Source organism: Sapajus apella, unplaced genomic scaffold, assembly GCF_009761245.1.
Source record: "Sapajus apella isolate SASKATOON/1434 unplaced genomic scaffold, GSC_monkey_1.0 scaffold125, whole genome shotgun sequence".
NCBI lineage: Eukaryota > Metazoa > Chordata > Mammalia > Primates > Cebidae > Sapajus > Sapajus apella.
In genome coordinates, this window is record NW_022437065.1 from 591,753 (window position 1) to 608,728 (window position 16,976).

Here is a 16,976-nt window from a genome sequence, read left to right on the forward strand (position 1 = left end):
TTTAATGAGAAGGAAGATTTGTTTCTCTCTCTCTCTCTTTTTTTTTTTTTTTTTTTTTTTTTGAGATAAGTCTCATTCTGTCACCCAGGCTGGAGTGCAGTGGCACAATCTCGGCTGACAGCAACCTCTACCTCCCAGGTTCAAGCTATTTTCCTGCCTCAGCCTCCCGAGTGCTGGGACTACAGGCACGTGCTATAATATCTAGCTAATTTTTTATATTTTTGGCAGAGACAGGGTTTCACCATTTTAGCCAGGATGGTCTCAATCTCTTGACCTTGTGATCTGCCCACCTCAGCCTCCCAAAGTGCTGAGATTACAGGCCTGAGCCACAGCACCTGATTTGTTTCTCTTTTATATGAATGTCTAAGCTGCTAAGTAGGCCAAAAGGATAAAGAAGCTCTGCTCCATAAAGTCATTAGGAGATTTGCATTTCATTCTTCTTGTTGCTCTGCCAACCTCTAGGATGTTTTTCTTATCCTCAAAGTCTAATGTGACTCAGGGTCATCTTATCTGTTTTAACCCATGTAGAAAAAAGGAGAAAAATAAGTAGAGGTCAGTCATCTTCCTTTTAAGTGTGTGACCCAAGAGTTGCACAGAACACTTCTGCTCACATTGCTTTGATCAGAATGTGGTTGCTGCATCTAACTGCAAGGGGTCTAGAAAAAGTGGCCTTTAGCTGTGTGCCTAGCTACCCAGTTTTAAAATGGAGATTTCCCGTACTAAAAAAAAAAAAAAGGAAGGAAGGAAGGAAGGAAGGAAGGAAGGAAGGAAGGAAAGAAGGAAGGAAGGAAGGAGAAGAAAGGAAAGGAGAATAAAAGAAAAGAAAGAAAAAGTGAATATTAGGGACAATTAGCAGTCTGTACCACAGTCCACCTTCTGAACACTCAAGTATCCATGAATACCACTTTCCTCCAGAATACAATCAAAACAGGAAAGCAGTTAAGTTTTCAACCTCAAAACACAGCATCTAATATGCCACTGGAGGGGTAAGACACAGATTTCATTCACAGGTATACCAGAATTGACTTGCACCAGCTTGTACCAGTTCACAAGAAGCATTTGTTAAAACGTTTCAATTTTGTGAAGCAGTTGTTAAACACAGTCATTACTAAAAATTAAATTGTATATAACTTATCATTAAACAAATTGTATTAAAAATAAGGTAAATATTCAAAACTCATTGTTTTAAAATTATTTTACTACGTTTTACTATTACCAGGAAGACTTGTGCTTTGGTTTTTTGAACTTTGCAGCTATGTTTTTCACAAATCGAAGGTTTGTGACAATCCTGTGTTGACCAAGTCTACTAGCACCATTTTTCCAATAGCTTGTGCTCACTTTATGTCTCTGTGTCACACTTTGGCAATTCTCATTGTATTTCAAACTTTTCATTATTATTATATTCATTATGGTGATCTGTAATCAGTGATCTTTGATGTTACTATTGCAATTGTTTAGAGGTGCCATGAACCACGCTCATATAAAATAGCAAACATAATAAATGTGTGTGTGTGTTCTGACTGCTCCAACAACTGGCCATTCCCCTGTCTCTATCCCGGTCCTTGGGGCGTCCCTACTCCCTGAGACCCAGCAATATTGAAATTAGGCCAATTAATAACCCTAAAATGGCATCTAAATTTTCAAATGAAAGGAAGCGTCACACATCCCTCACTTTAAATCAAAAGCTAAAAATGATTAAACTTAGTGAGGAAGTCATGTCAAAAACTGAGATAGGCCAAAAGTGACGCCTTTTGTGCCTGTTAGTCAAGTTGTGAATGCAAAAGAAAAATTCTTGAAAGAAAGAAAATGTGCTCCTCCTGTGAACATGCAAATGACAGGAAGGCAAAACAGCCTTATTACTGATATGGAGAAAGCTTTAGTGGACAGAAAACCAAATCAGCCACAGCATTCCCTTAAGTCGAAGCCTAATTCAGGATAAGATTTTAACTCAAATTCTATGAACGCTGAGAGAGGAAAGGAAGCTGCAGAAGAAAAGTTTGAAGTTGGTTGGCTCATGAGGTTTAAAGGAAAGAAGCTGTCTCCATAACTTAAAAGGTCAAGGTGAAGCAGCAAGTGATGATGTAGAAGCCACAGCTAGTTATCCGGAAGATCCAGCTAAGATCATTAATAAAAGTCACTGCACTAAACAGTAGATTTTCAATGTAGGTAAAACAGCATTCTATTGAAGAAACATCATCTAGGACTTTCATAGCTAGAGAGGAGAAATAAATTCCTGGCTTCAAAGCTTCAAAGAACAGACTGTCTTGTTAGCGCCTAATGCAGCTGCTGACTTTAAATTGAAGCCAAAGTCCATTTACCATTCCAAAAATCCCAGGGCCCATAAGAATTATGGAAAATTGACTCTACCTGTGCTTTACAAATGAAACAACAAAGTCTGGATGACAGCACATCTGTTTAGTTATTTGATGAATATTTACTAATATTAGTTTACTAATTATTAGTTTGCTAATTATTTTAAGTCAACTATTGAAACCTCCTGCTTAGGAAAAAAATATATACCTTTCAAAATACTACTGCTTGCTGCTCATAGAGAATGCATCTTGTCACCGAAGAGCTCTGATAGTGATGTACAAGAAGATTAATGTTGTTTTCACACCTGTTAACACAACATCCATTCTGCAGCCCATGAATCGACTTTCCATTATTATTATTTTAAAAATATGTATTTCATAAGGCTATAGCTGTCATACATAGTGACTCCTCTGATTGATCTGGGCAAAGTAAATAAAAAACTTTCTAGAAAGGTTTTGCTATTTTAGATGCTATTAAGAACATTCATATTTTATTGGAAGAGGTCGAAACATAAACATTGACAGAAGTTTGAGAGAAGTTGATTCCAACACTCATGAATGACTTTGATGAGTTCATGACTTCAATTGAGGAAGCAACTTCAGGTGTGGTGGAAATAGCAAGAGAACTAGACTTGCAAGTGAAACCTGAGAATGTTACTGAATTGCTGCAATCTCATGATAAAATTTTAGCAGATCACCAGTTACTTCTTTTTTTTTGAGATGAAATCTAGTCCTGGTGAAGATCCTGTAAGCATTGTTGAAATAATAACAAAGTATTTAAAACATTACATAAACTTAGTTGACAGAAAAGTAGCAGAGTTTGAGACGATTGAGTCCAATTTTGAAAGAAGTTCTGCTGCGAGTAAAATGTTATCAAACAGCATCACATACTACAGAGAAATCTTTCTTGAAAGGAAGTCAGTCAAAGCAACAAGCTCTATTGTTGCCTTATTTAAAGAAATTGCCGCAACCACTCCAGCCTTCAGCGACCACCACCCCTATCATCAGTAGCTACCCACATTGAGGCAAAAGTCTCTACCAGCAAAAGGATTATGGCCTGCTGAAGGCTCAGATGATTGTAAGCATTTTTAGCAATAAAGTATTTTAAATTACAGTACATGCATTGTTTTTTAAAGACATGACACTATTGAACACTCACTACACTGTGATATAGTGTAACATAACTTTTATGTGAACTGGGAAACAAATATATTTGTATGATAGGAAGGCAAAACAGCCTTATTACTGATATGGATAAAGTTTTAGTGGGCAGATAACCATTTTTATGTGATAACCATTTTGTTGCAGTGGTCTGGAATTGAGCATGCAATATTTCTGAGGTATGCTTGTAACTATGCTATTGAGGTTATTTGCATCTATGTTGTCTGTATGATGGGAGTATTATCTAATGGTGTGGAAATCTCTTCCCAACTTTGCATCGAGTGACATCATAGTTTGAAATTACATGTGATGGGAGTATTTACACCACAGAGATCAACACTTGCTACAGATTAGCTCCCACTTCCCCAACTGAAAGCTAGCTGTTAAACATTTAACAGCATGCCATTTTTTCCATTATATCTCTTTGACTAGAATTTACACACATGGCCACATCTAGTTGCAAGAGAGGCTAGGATATGTAGACTCAAGCTGGGTGGCCATCTAAAATTCGGGAAATCTGTTAGCAGGAAGAGAGAGAAAATATATGTTGGCGGACAATTAGCACTTATATTTGAATATAGAAGAGCAAGTTCCAGACAAGTTTCTATGCCTAGGATTCACTCTGTCACTAGTTCATCTTTCTATGGAGGGCAGGTATCTGATATCTCTGGTCAGCCATCTTGAACCAAAATGTTGTCACAGGTTCATTAGCAGAGATTATAATAAACTCAAAATAGAGATTTTAGTACCTGTCTAGTCCATCATCACAGGGTTAGTGAAAATTCAAGATTTCAATTTATGATAGTAGATTAATCCCATAAAGCAAGCTTTTTTGTCTTATGCCCAGCTTCTAGAAAATGTAAAAATAATTATAAATATATAAATAAATCTATAAACATGCTGGAAAACAGGAAAGTGAGCCCATTGTAACCCAGAAACTATGAAGAATCACTGAGGGGAAAAAAGGTGGGATAGGATTCAAGTATGTACCTAAAACCCCAAATGTGCCCAGGTGAATGGGGGCTTTGAAAAGTGGGAGCCATACACAGAGAGCTCCATTCCTGGCTCTGCTTTCAGGAAAAGTAAAATGAGGACATTGATATATGCAGGTATAAAAGAAAGTCTGTACTTCTGATTTGCTAAGGAACTGGAATGTGGGGGTACCTAATCCCTGGCTACTCCTTCCTTCCTTACTGAAGTTCCTATAAAGGTTCATCTTGTTTTAAACTTTTAAGTCTATGAGTATTTTTTTCAAATGATATACCAAGTTTTGCAATTTATTGCTCAATAGAGGCTCCCAGGTGAGAAGAGATATAACCAGTGACTGAATGCAATCTTTGAGTGTTTGCTTACAAAGCAAACATCCATACAAGCTGTTTGCTTTTTCTACATTAAAGTATAATAAGGATACTTGGACAACATAATATGGTCAGAAACCTGTCTTATGCATATATTACTAATATTAAATTAGTACCCAAATATTTTATCTTTCAAAATCATGTTAGAACTGAGAACAAAAAGCCAGGAGTAAAACTATTAATATTCCTAAGATGATGGATGTTAAAGTACATACTTCTTCCTCACAATAAAACGAAAATGGTGAATGTCTATTTTTAGCAGTATTTTCCCTCAAGATATCAGAATAGTCATTACAGGGTTATGAATGAATTCTTGGTTCAATAATAAGAATGCCTAATGCTTCTATGGATTTAATAGAGTTGGAAAAGGCTCTTCAGATAAACAACATTTTAGGATGTTGGAAATTTGCATTTTGGAAGGAAGGAAAACAAAATTATAAATTTATTTTTAAATGGTTTATCTGTTTCTTATTTTTGGATCACTAGACACATTTCTTGAAATAATATTAATTGAGCACTTACTATAACTAAAATACCACTAAGCCCTAATATAAACACAATGATGTCCTCAAGGGGCTTGTAATTTAGAGAGAAATAAGAAAAAGATACCTTAGCTCAATTTTTTGTAAAAATGTTGAGGCCAAGTACACATTGACTGTTTCATCTTTAAGCAAGTTCTGTCTTTCTCAACAATTTGGGAATGCCCATGCTATGAGATTTGTAACATTAGGTAGGATATCTGTAATTCCCCAATTTCTTCAGTACTTAGAGTATAGCCTGTTTATCTTAGTTTAGAGAGAAATATAAATCCTTTATAACAAGTCCACCTTTCCCCTAAAGGGGATGAATTAGGAGAGCAGGAAAAGAGGACAGGACTGAGCTGATAAATGTTCACAAGTGCCTTGAAAATCTGTTTTTAGCTATGACAATAATCAATTTTATTAATGTGTATATATTCCCAGCCTTTTGCCCTCTTTCACCTTTTGAGAATCCTTTGTTGTTGGATTGTTGATGCTAGGTTATTAAGTGAAGAGAATTAGAGAAAGTGAAAACACTAAGTTGATTTACATATGAAAGGGTATAGAGCTATTCCCAGAATAGAAGAGTCTAGAAAGGCTGGAAATCTATGTGAGAGAGTCATCTGGGAGATTAATGAGAGAGAGGAGAAAGATTGAGAGATGCTACCATAAATGAATGGGCAGACTGATGCCTAAAAGTGTAATTTCTAGAAGCTTTGCTCCTGGTTGAAGTATAGATCTTCTTTACTGTTCTGTGGAAAACTTTAGGATATTCTGTCATTTCTTGATATCTGAGAGCGGTTGGTTCGGTTACTGGAAAGAGTCCCAGTCTGGACTTCAAGAGTGGGTTTTGGGATCTTATGCAAGAAAGAATTCAGGGTGAGTCCACAGGTAAACTGGAAAAAGGTTTATTAAGAAAGTAAAGGAAGGCTGAGCACAGTGGCTCACACCTGTAATCCCAGCACTTTGGGAGGCCAAGGTGAGCAGATCACTTGAGGTTAGGAGTTCAAGACCAGCCTGGCCAACATGGTGAAACCTCATCTTTACTAAAAATTCAAAAATTAGCTGGGCATGGTGGCACGCACACCTGTAATCTGACCCAGCTACTCGGGAGGCTGAGGCACAAGAATCACTTGAACCTGGGAAGTGGAGACTGCAGTGAGCTGAGATCATGCCATTGCACCCTAGCCTGGGCAACAGAATGAGACTCTATCTCAAGAAAAAAAAAAAAGAAAGAAAGAAAGTAAAGGAATAAAATAATGACTACTCCAAAAATGGCACAGAGCATTCCCAAAAGCAAGAGGAGGAACATGTCCCTTAGGTACAATGCTTGATTATATATAAGATGAAGGGAAAAGTCATGGGGGAAATGTGCTCTACTACAAGGGCTTATGATAAAGACTTTTTAATGTAAATACTGCTAATGTAAATACTGTCTTCTGCAAGAATATATATTATCTTTAAAGTGAAAGTTGTTCTTAAACTAAGAATGCTTTTGTTTCTAAGGTATCACGACATCAGAACATTTCCTGGGTCTGTTATTTCATGGATCTATTAAATCCTGTCTCTGTTCAGTAAACATTATTAACTTGTTTCCTTAACTGTAAACATCCTGTGACTAAGAATGCCTAACCTCCTGGGAATGTAGCCCAGCAGGTCTCAACCTCATTTTACCCAGCCTCTATTCAAGATGGGCTCCTTCTGGTTCAAACACCTCTGATGTATTTCTTCCCTTCCTTTTACAAGGGGACCCTTAATTCTAAGGAGGTTTTTTACAGGCTGAACAGGGGCATTAATATTTCTGCCTTAATTATTAGAATCTCTTGTATTCCTGGTAGAGAGGAATTCAGTCTGAAAGTGTCAGTATAGTGAGGGCCATTCATAACTCTGGGTCCCAACAAAAGGTGGTATTTATTCATTTTGTTTCTTCAGAGAAGCAGCCAGAGATCACTGGTTGGTTCACAGGAATAAGCAGGGTCAGTCTAAATTCCAGAAAAAACTCAAATACAATGGACGAGACTAGGATATAAAAACAAGTGTACCATAGTTCTTTAAAAATACAATCTTTTTCTCCCCAGTCCCAATTTTTATTTAAAAAATTTGCATAAAGTACAAAAAGAATGATTATTTGCCACATAGGCTCTTTTTAAAAATTGGATTAATTGGAACCTCAGGTTAAACTTTTTAAACCCTTGAGCCCAGCCATGGGTTTATCTGTTCCTGAACATACTTGCACAAGTTGGGTGAATTCCTCTCCTTTCAAGGTCTCAAGGTAACTTAGGGATCCTAGGCCTGTCAAAAAATGGCATTCTTTACTTATTGCAGGTCAGGGACCTGTACAGGGACTATGTAGACAAGGTATGATACCAGTTTTCCCAAGGGACTTTTATCAGCCTGTGAGTCAAATTTGATTACCTAAAGCAGCCTATTTATATCTGAAAGCACACCACTCCAGTCAAAGCCTTGTAAAATAACAGGTCTCTTCAATTGTGTCCTGTTATAAAAGAAAACAGATTCTTATTGCACTTACACAAATAACTATATTGCCATAAATTAACAATGCTCCCAAATAGTTTCCAAATTCTGGAGAAATTTGGTAGAGAGAAAGAAATATGCTCAAAATTTTGTTTATAGGAGTGTACTTTACTCAATTGTTAAAAGCTGTAAATAGCTCAAAATAAAAGTCTCCTTGACTCTGAAATGAAAAAGAAAGTTGGTCAAATATCAAAGGTTTAAAACACTTGATATTATAAAATAGAATCTCAGGTAACCATAAGTGGTTTGTTAGCCAAAATGATAACTTAAAAATTTTTTAAAGGCAAAAATCTTTACTTATTGATAGAGTGAAGACTTAAATTTCCAAAAAAATCTTTATCTTTTCTCTCTTCTTTTAACAAATATTTTTCATTTCTCTTAATATTACATGAAAATCTTGTTCAAGAGAGAAAATCAAATTTCAACTTTGTATGAGTATACCATTAATGTCAAACCTAATTCTTAATAAAAGCTTATAGACAAATCTATCCAATCTTAATCTGTTTGGCAATAAGGTAATAGTTTCAGAAAACTTTTATCACCCTTTACAATATTCTGCAAAAGAGCAAATCAGTGTGCTAAGAAAACCCTGTTGTGCTTTTGTTCCAATGTTCAAGTTATGGGGAAACTAAATAATACCCCTTTAACTTTAGCCAATATGTTCACACACAGAATTTCTTTTACAAGATTAACCTTTCACAACCCTTCCACAACATACTCAGACCTTTGGCTTTATCCTATTTAACTTAAAACAATCCTTTATCCCTCTAAGCTAGGCAAAAACCATGCTCCCATGCCTTCTTAAAATCTTTTACTTTTAAACACATTCTATTTTCCTTACAAACATTGCATGTGAAACTGTTTCACTAGTAGTCCCAATTACATATGTTACAATGTTAACTTTTAGCAACTTTCATTTTTGGTAAAAAACCTGCTAAGTAGGTGATTTTAATTATGTACCAAGTGTAGAGCTTAGGACACCAGACAGAAGTACAGATAAGGTTTGATTCTTTCCAGCATAGCAAGGGGGCATGGCTAACTCTACATGTCCCAAGGCCTTACCTAGAATCTAATGGCTCTAAAGCAGGTTAAGTTTAATAATTATCAAAAGTCAAAGAAACAGATTGTGTAGATTAGTAAACACAGTGTCTGAGCAGCATGATTTAAACCAAATGTCTAAATTTTCAAAACATTTTTATTTTACAAATAATCTTTAAAATTATCTTTATTTCCCAAAGGATACAAAAGTCATGTGAACTAAAAGGCATTAAAGTTCCTTTTTTTTCTGGCAAGATATTTGATTTAAGTCTTATTACTTTTAAGCCAATTAATCAGAGCTTTCATTTATTTTTGTAGGAAGGTATCAGACATACACAACACATAAATACACAGATGGGAAGACAGGGCAGATTTGATAGTTATAAAGTTTTTTATTTGCTAGTTTTTAAGTTTTTCTTTCACACTTTTATGCCAAATTTTGGGTCATCAAAAAGAGGGAAATGCTATAAGTCCAGACACTGCAATGCTTTTGCCACAAATTTTACTGCAAGGACATTCCCAAGCTGGTGGGCAATCCAAAGGCAATCAACCCATCTCTAATGGGAGTTTTAACTTTCAAGGGTGGGGGGTGGTGGACATTTTCATATTTTGCAGATGGCTAAAACCACACTTTTCTGTTTCAAACATGCAAGTAGTGGACTATTTCTCCTCCACAACTGCCATTAGCCATCCCCAAAAGTATATTTCTTATGTAGTTATTACATGCCAAAGCTAAAAGCTCTTTCATAATACAAAGTAATTTTCGAAACCCCCAAAAGTCAAAAAGTCAGACAATGCAATACAAAATGGAGCAGGACCTTAGATTTTTAGAATTATCTATTCATTTACAATTCCTGGGGCTTTATGAGGAAAACAGAGGTTTCTCTCAAAAAAAGGGTCTGTGGTGCCTTATCTGTATTTTTCCAAGGAGTGCCAGGCTGTCAAAAAATCATTTTAGGCCCTCTCATTTGGGTATTGAGGGTAAGAAAACAGACTGGGGAAATAATTCAGTCAATTGATAAGAGCAAAACAAAAAAGTTTTTCTCAAATAAACAAGACCCAAGAAGAAAAAAAGCATAAAGGTCTTTTAAATAAGTTTATAGATTGGACATCTATTTTTAATTAAGCTGATTTTTAGCCAAATCTCTTTTACCAGATTCTAGACAGGACAAACAGCCAATATTTCTGGATTTTGAATTTTACCAAAGGTAACCTCCCAGGTGAAACTGATAAGCCTTAACTAAGGTCATGACTTAACCATGAATACACAAGTTGTCTTCAAAGAAATGGCAAGCAATTTTTATAAGATTTGTAATATCCAAAGGTAGCTCAGAGAAAAGACAATTCAAGACGGGAAGTCAGAAATTGTTCATGGAGGGGGAAATAATCAGTAAATCACAAAGATCACACAAATATAAAACCAGAAGGGACTGATTACCTAAGCTGGGAATTGAACACAAACCACCATTGTAAAGAGATAAAGCCTTAGCTACTGAGCTATAGCATGGAGCAGTCTTCAATGCTCTTCCCAAAAGTAGCCTAGAACAGCCAATTTTGAGTTTGCAAAAGCTTTTAACTGCTCAAGATAATTTTCAGGGCTAACTATGGCATGAACCTCAAAATTCCTATACCCCAGATGTTGGATACCAAGAGAAAATACCCCCACATGGTCACAAGGTCAAGCTCCCAAGGACATAAAACAAGACAAGGGGTAAACCTCATCTAGTTCTTGCTTCAGGAAACTGTAGCAAAGTTTGTAGCTGACCAGTTTGTTAAGTTAGCTTGAATAGTGAGCTTAAAGGGGTCCTAGGCCCACATTTTATTCTATGGTACCCCTTTTTATGACAAAACAACACAGAAAGACAAATTCATAGCACAAAATACACTCGATTCACTATAGCCTAAAACTAGCCTCACAAATCCTGTTTTCTGAGCAATCAAAACTTTGCAGAGGAAACAAATAGTGAGTTTTACTATTCATTCAACTGGTTTACACAGAAAGAGAAAGGCCAGAATCCCAACTAGTAAGAAACTCTTACTCTTTTGCTGGCATGCCAGGTTTCTGAGCTCCCTTTCTCTGGGTGGTTTGATGGCTTGCTGTGCCGTAACTTTGGGGACCAAGCCACATTACAAAAGAAGATTATGTTTTTCCATTTCATGGAACCATAGGCAAAAGCTTTGCAGTTTTACAAGTTGCTGCCCAATGGGCTGCATGGGGGAACAAAATTAACATTTTGCACTCTGCCTGGGGCAAAACACATGTGACAAAACATAGATTTTAGCCATCCCACTCAATACCTAATATCAACCTAGCATGGCTCAAGCTTGACCTCATTGGTTCTTGTTGTCTTTGATCCACTCAAAATGGGGGGGAATGATCTCTGACCAAGAGTTTCAACACATGGTCTCTAGACAAGATAGAAGAACACTCGCCCTGAGTGACAGAAAAGTTAGGAAAGGGAAAAGACAGAAAGAGAATAAGAAAAATTGCTTACAGCAGAATAGGGAAGGTGAGGAGCTCAGGGAGGCCAGAGAAAGACCCACCCATTGCAGTAACACTGAATCAAAAGTTCAGGTGGTTGCTTGTCAGTCACAAAGGGATCTTTTCCAGCAATCCCATCAGCTCTCAAATTTTCCACTTTGGGGGAGAAAGAAAAGTTTGCATGTCCATTAATTTTGCACGTGCCTAATCCTGTCACCCACAACCATGAGATGCCAAATTTCAATAGGCAATCTTAGGGATTGAGCCTTAAAATGAAACTGAATTCTTCAGTGCCTTTCTGTCCCCAGTGTTTCTCAGCTTTGCAACAGAGCCAATAAGCAAACAGATAGAAATCAGGTGGTAAAAGGGGTAAGTGAAAGTTAAAATTCCCAGAACCAACTGAGCAAAGTCTCCTGAAAGTGGCAATGAAGAAAAGACAGTAACCAGAAAATTCATTCATGCAACAAAGAGCACAAGGTGAATTAATCCAAAGAGAATAGAAGTTAAAATCCCATAGTGCTGAATCCATTCTTGGTCAAGAGAGACCGCTAAACCCCAATGTCTTAGGAAGGAGTCTAACCTTCCTAAGTTGGACCTCTAACTCAAGTTCAGACAAGCATCCTTGTCTTTACTAAGAGAGGATAGAGGGACTTTAACCTTCTGAAGATGGGCTTCTAACTCAATTACATCCTTTACCCAGGATAAAATATATGCCACCTCCTACCCAATGTTGGCCAATTCGTGCTATAATCTATTTCTATTGTGCTGGGGATCTCTTTAGTATGGTTTCTTTGTGGTTCATCTTGGGAGATATTACCAGAAACGTGTTTCTGTTCCTGATCCAGACACCAAGAGAGGGTTTTTGGATCTCATGCAAGAAAGAATTTGGGGTGAGTCCACAGAGTAAAGTGAAAGAAAGTTTATTAATAAAGTAAAGGAATAAAAGAATGACTACTCCATAGACAGGGCAGATCATTTCCAAAAGGAAGAAGAGAAATGTGCCCACTTTAGATACAATGCTTGATTACATATAAGATAAAAAAGCAAAAACTCATGGGGCAGATGTGCTCTATTACAAGAGCTTGTGACAAAGGATTGTTAATGTTTGTGTAACTACTGTCTTCTTCAAGAATCTATATTATTATTTTTAAAGTGAAACTTATTCTTAAAGTAAGAATGCTTTTATTCTTAAGATATCAGGACATCACAATGCTTTTTGGGTCTGTTGTTTCCTGGATCTGTTGTTTAAGTCCTGACTCAGTTTGGTAAACATTATTAATCTGTTCCCTTAACTGTAAACATCCTGTGACTAAGAATGCCTAACCTGGGAATGCAGCCCAGCAGGTCTCAACCTCATTTCACCCAGCCTCTATCCAAGATGGAGTCACTCTGGTTTGAACACCTCTGACAATGTCAGGACTGGACCCCGCACAGATATCAAAATATGAGGATGCTCAAGTCTGTGATATATAACAGCATAGTAGAGGGCCTTCTAGTTGGTTGACTCCAGGAATCTGGCAATTGCCTCCTCCGCTAAGAAGAACCAAAACAGGGAGTAGATAATCACACTTCAAATAGATCATCCAAGAGAGGTCACTAGAATTCAACAGAGAAGTGCTAGGAAACATCTAAGACAAGAATGGAGAGGGAAGCGAGGCAGTCTGCTTGGCTGGGATGGTTTCAGAGATGCTTCCCAGTGTAGGGAAACAGTAATTGAGAGATCTGCAGCAGTCCACATCTCCACTGCAGACTCTGTGAATCCTCATCACAGAACAGTCACTTGACCCTCAAGAGCCCTGAGGCTAACACAAAGAGCTGCCTGGAGACTGATGAAGGCACTGTTCCAGAGGAGTAGCTCAAGATGTGTCCCGATCCACTCCCCCAAGACAGAAACAGGTACAGCACAGCACCATTTGTATAGCCTAATCCCCACCAGACTGCATCATTCTCTGGGACCCAACAGCCCCTGCATCTCCACACCACTGGATCCCCATTGGCATCCCCCACCTGCAGCCATTGCTGCTGGTGACTCCTGTGGCTGGGGTAAAACCACAAGCCACTGCCAGTGACCCTGCTGCCCCCAGCGTCATGGTCACTGCATTTACATGCACTCTGAGGACAGGATCCCACACCTGCATCTGTTGCCACTGCTGGCCACTGCCACCAGTTGCTGAAGCACACTCCACTGGCAGCAGTCCCATCCCCCCACCAGCAGTGGGGCCACTATGCATTTGCACATGTCCTAAGGACAGGCTTCTCTGCCCAGGGCTGGCACTGCTGTCAACTGCTACCACTGGGACTAAAACATGAACCACTGTCAGTGACCCCACTGTCACCTCAGCAGCAGCCACTGCACATTTATATGTCTCTTGAGGATAGGCTCCCCACCAACAGCTGCCAGCTGGAGCCAAAATGCATACTCCCCAACTGCCTGCCTACAGGTGCCTCCATTTTTCCCAGCAGAAGGCCTGCAGCACACTTGCTCATACCTGAAGGGCAAACTCCTGCTACTGCCCCCACCCAAGCACTCTGCCAGAGAATTGGGGATAACTCCTCTCCTGCCCACTACAGAAAATCCCCGTATAGCCACTGAGAAGCCTGAGGACAGGCTCATCCAGCCTGGATTTACCTTCCACTAGTGCCTGATCACACCATCTGGAAACCTGCTGATTGCCTTGCCCTGTTCGCCATTGTTGGCACCTGAACAATCCTCCCAGGAGCCTGATGATGGACCTAATAAGCTGGCTACTACCAGCACAGTTAGCACCCACCAACATGCACCACTTGTAGGCCTGGGGACCATCTTTCCCAGCCCATTGCAGCCATTGCCAACACCAGCACAGGCCTCTTAGGAGCCAGAGTGTTGTCCTGCCACTGCTATTGCCATTGCCCACACTACGCCTGCTACCCAGGGACCTACCCACCCATCCAGCATATTGCTGTCATAGCCAGCAACTGAAAAAGCTGCCTGGATGTCCAAGAAGTGACTGGCCTAGACCAGCTAACACCAGTGTCAGTAGTCGCCTTCCTGGGGCCCAAGGACAGGCACACTCAGCCTGTTGCTGCCACCAGTGAGGACTGACAACTGGCCATCATGGTGGTCACATTCCCTGAAAAACTTCTTCACCACAACCTCCACTAAAAACAGGACCATAAGCCACTGAGGAAATCACAGATGCTAATGATGATGTTGCAACTGAAGAAATTATATGGAAACTACACTACTGTATGTAGCCAGAATCAAAGTTCAAGTACCCTACTTATCCAACATCGTACATACATCTTTAGGAAAAAGTCCTCCCCTACTAAAGCAAATCCAAAAAACTGGAAGTAGTTAACGGTTATACTATGTGTGCAAATATCAATGTAAAACACAAAAAAAACCATGAAGAAGCACAGAAATATGCTACCTTCAAAAGAACAAAATAATTCTCTAGGAAAGGACTCCATTGAAAAATAAACTTATGTAATATCAGAAAAATTCAAAATATTGATATTAAAGAAGTTCAATGAGATAAAAGATAACATAGATAAATGGCACAAATAAATCAGAAAAACAATTAAGGATATGAATGAGAAATTTACCAAAGAGATAGATATCATTAAAGAAGACTAGAAATTTTGGAACTGAAGAATTCACTGAATGGAAAAAAATTACATTCTAGAGCTTCCACAATAGACTATATCAAGACAAATCAAAACCACAATGAAATATCATCTTGCCCCAGTTATAATGACTATTAAGAAAAAGGAAAAATAACATGCTGGTGAGGCTGCAGAGGACAGGGAACTCTTATACACTGTTGGTGGAAATGTTAATTAGTATGATCATTGTGGAAAACAATATGGAGATTTCTCAAATAACTAAAAATTGACCTACCATAGGATCCAGCAATCCCACTCCTAGGCATTTATCCAAAGGAAAGGAAATCAGTATGCCAAAGGAATACCTAAACTCCTATGTTTATTGCAGCACTGTTCACATTAGCAAAGATATGAAGTCAACCTAAGTGTCCATACACTCTGCACACAGTGTGTCTGTATATACATACACAATGGAACCCTATTCAGCCATTTAAAAGGGCTAAAATCATTTCATTTGCAACAACATAGATGGAAGTGAGGTCATTATGTTAAGTGAAATAAGCCAGGCATAGAAAGTCAAATATTGCATGTTCTCACTTATATGAGGGAATTAAAAACGTGGATTTCATGGAGTTAGAGAGTAGAATGATATTTACCAGAGGCTGGAAAGGGTGTGTAGTTGGAGTATAAGGGGATAAAGAGAGATTGGTTGAGGGTACAAACACACAGTTAGATAGAAAGAACAAGTTCTTTTTTTTTCCCCCATTTATTTATTTTATTGCATTTTAGGTTCTGGGGTACATGTGAAGAACATGCAAAATTGTTGCATAGGTACACACGTGGCAATGTGATTTGCTGCCTTCCTCCCCATCACCTACATCTGGCATTTCTCCCCTTGCTATCTCTCCCCAGCTCCTAATGTTCCCTAGCAGAGTAGGTTGATTGTAGTTAACAACAATGTATTGTACAGCTGGAATGGAGGACTTGGAATGCTCTTAACAAATAGAAATGATAAATACTTGAGTTGATAGATACCCTAAATATCCTGACTTGATCACTGCACATTATATGCATGTAAGAAAATATCACATGTATCCCATAAATATGTATAAATATTATGTATCAATAAAAATAAATTAATTCCCATTATTTAAAAATGATTTAGTATTTACATATAACCTATACACATCCTCCCATATACTTTTTTTTCATTTTTCATTTTTTAATTTTCTAATTTTTGTGGCTACAAAGTAAGTGCATATATTTATGGGATACATGAGCTGTTTTGATATAGGTATGCAGTGTGAAATAAGCACATTATGAAGAATGAGATATCTATCCCCTCAAGCATTTATCCATTGATTTGCAAACAGTCCAATTACACTCTTTAAGTTACTTAAAAATGTACAGTTATTATTTATTATAGTCACCCCCTGTTGTGCTAAAAAGTAGTAGGTCTTGTTCTTTCTATTTTTTGTACTCATTAACCATCCCCACTTTCCCCCAAACCAGCCCCCTCTACCCCTCCCAGCCTCTGATAACCATCCTTCTATGCTCTATGTCCATTAGTTCAATTGTTTTGATTTTGAGATCCCATAAATAAGTGAGAACATGCAATGTTTATCTTCCTGTGCTTGGCTTATTTCACTTAGCATAATGATCTCCAGTTCCATTCAAGTTGTCACAAATGACTGGATCTCATGATTTTTTATGGCTGAACAGTGCTCCATGTGTGTATATGCATCACATTTTCTTTATCTATTTATCTGTTGAAGGACACTTAGGCTGCTTCCAAATCTTAGCTATTGTAAACAGTGCTGCAACAAACATAGGAGTGCAGATATCTCTTTGAAATACTGACTTTGATTCTTTTTGATATATACCCAGCAGTGGGATTGCTGCATAATATGGTAGCTCAATGTTCAGTTTTTTGAGAAACCTCCAAACTGTTCTCCATAGTGGTTGTACTAATTTATATTCCCACCAA

General features: G+C 38.0%; 1 long non-coding RNA gene across 1 annotated transcript; it reads left to right on the forward strand.

The window, feature by feature from the left end:
- The first annotated feature begins 856 nt into the window (after nt 1-856).
- Nucleotides 857-2,152, forward strand: LOC116539012. The gene is made up of 3 exons (XR_004263891.1): nt 857-867; nt 1,992-1,995; nt 2,056-2,152. It is a non-coding gene; the product is annotated as an uncharacterized LOC116539012 (long non-coding RNA).
- Nucleotides 2,153-16,976: the final 14,824 nt, after the last annotated feature.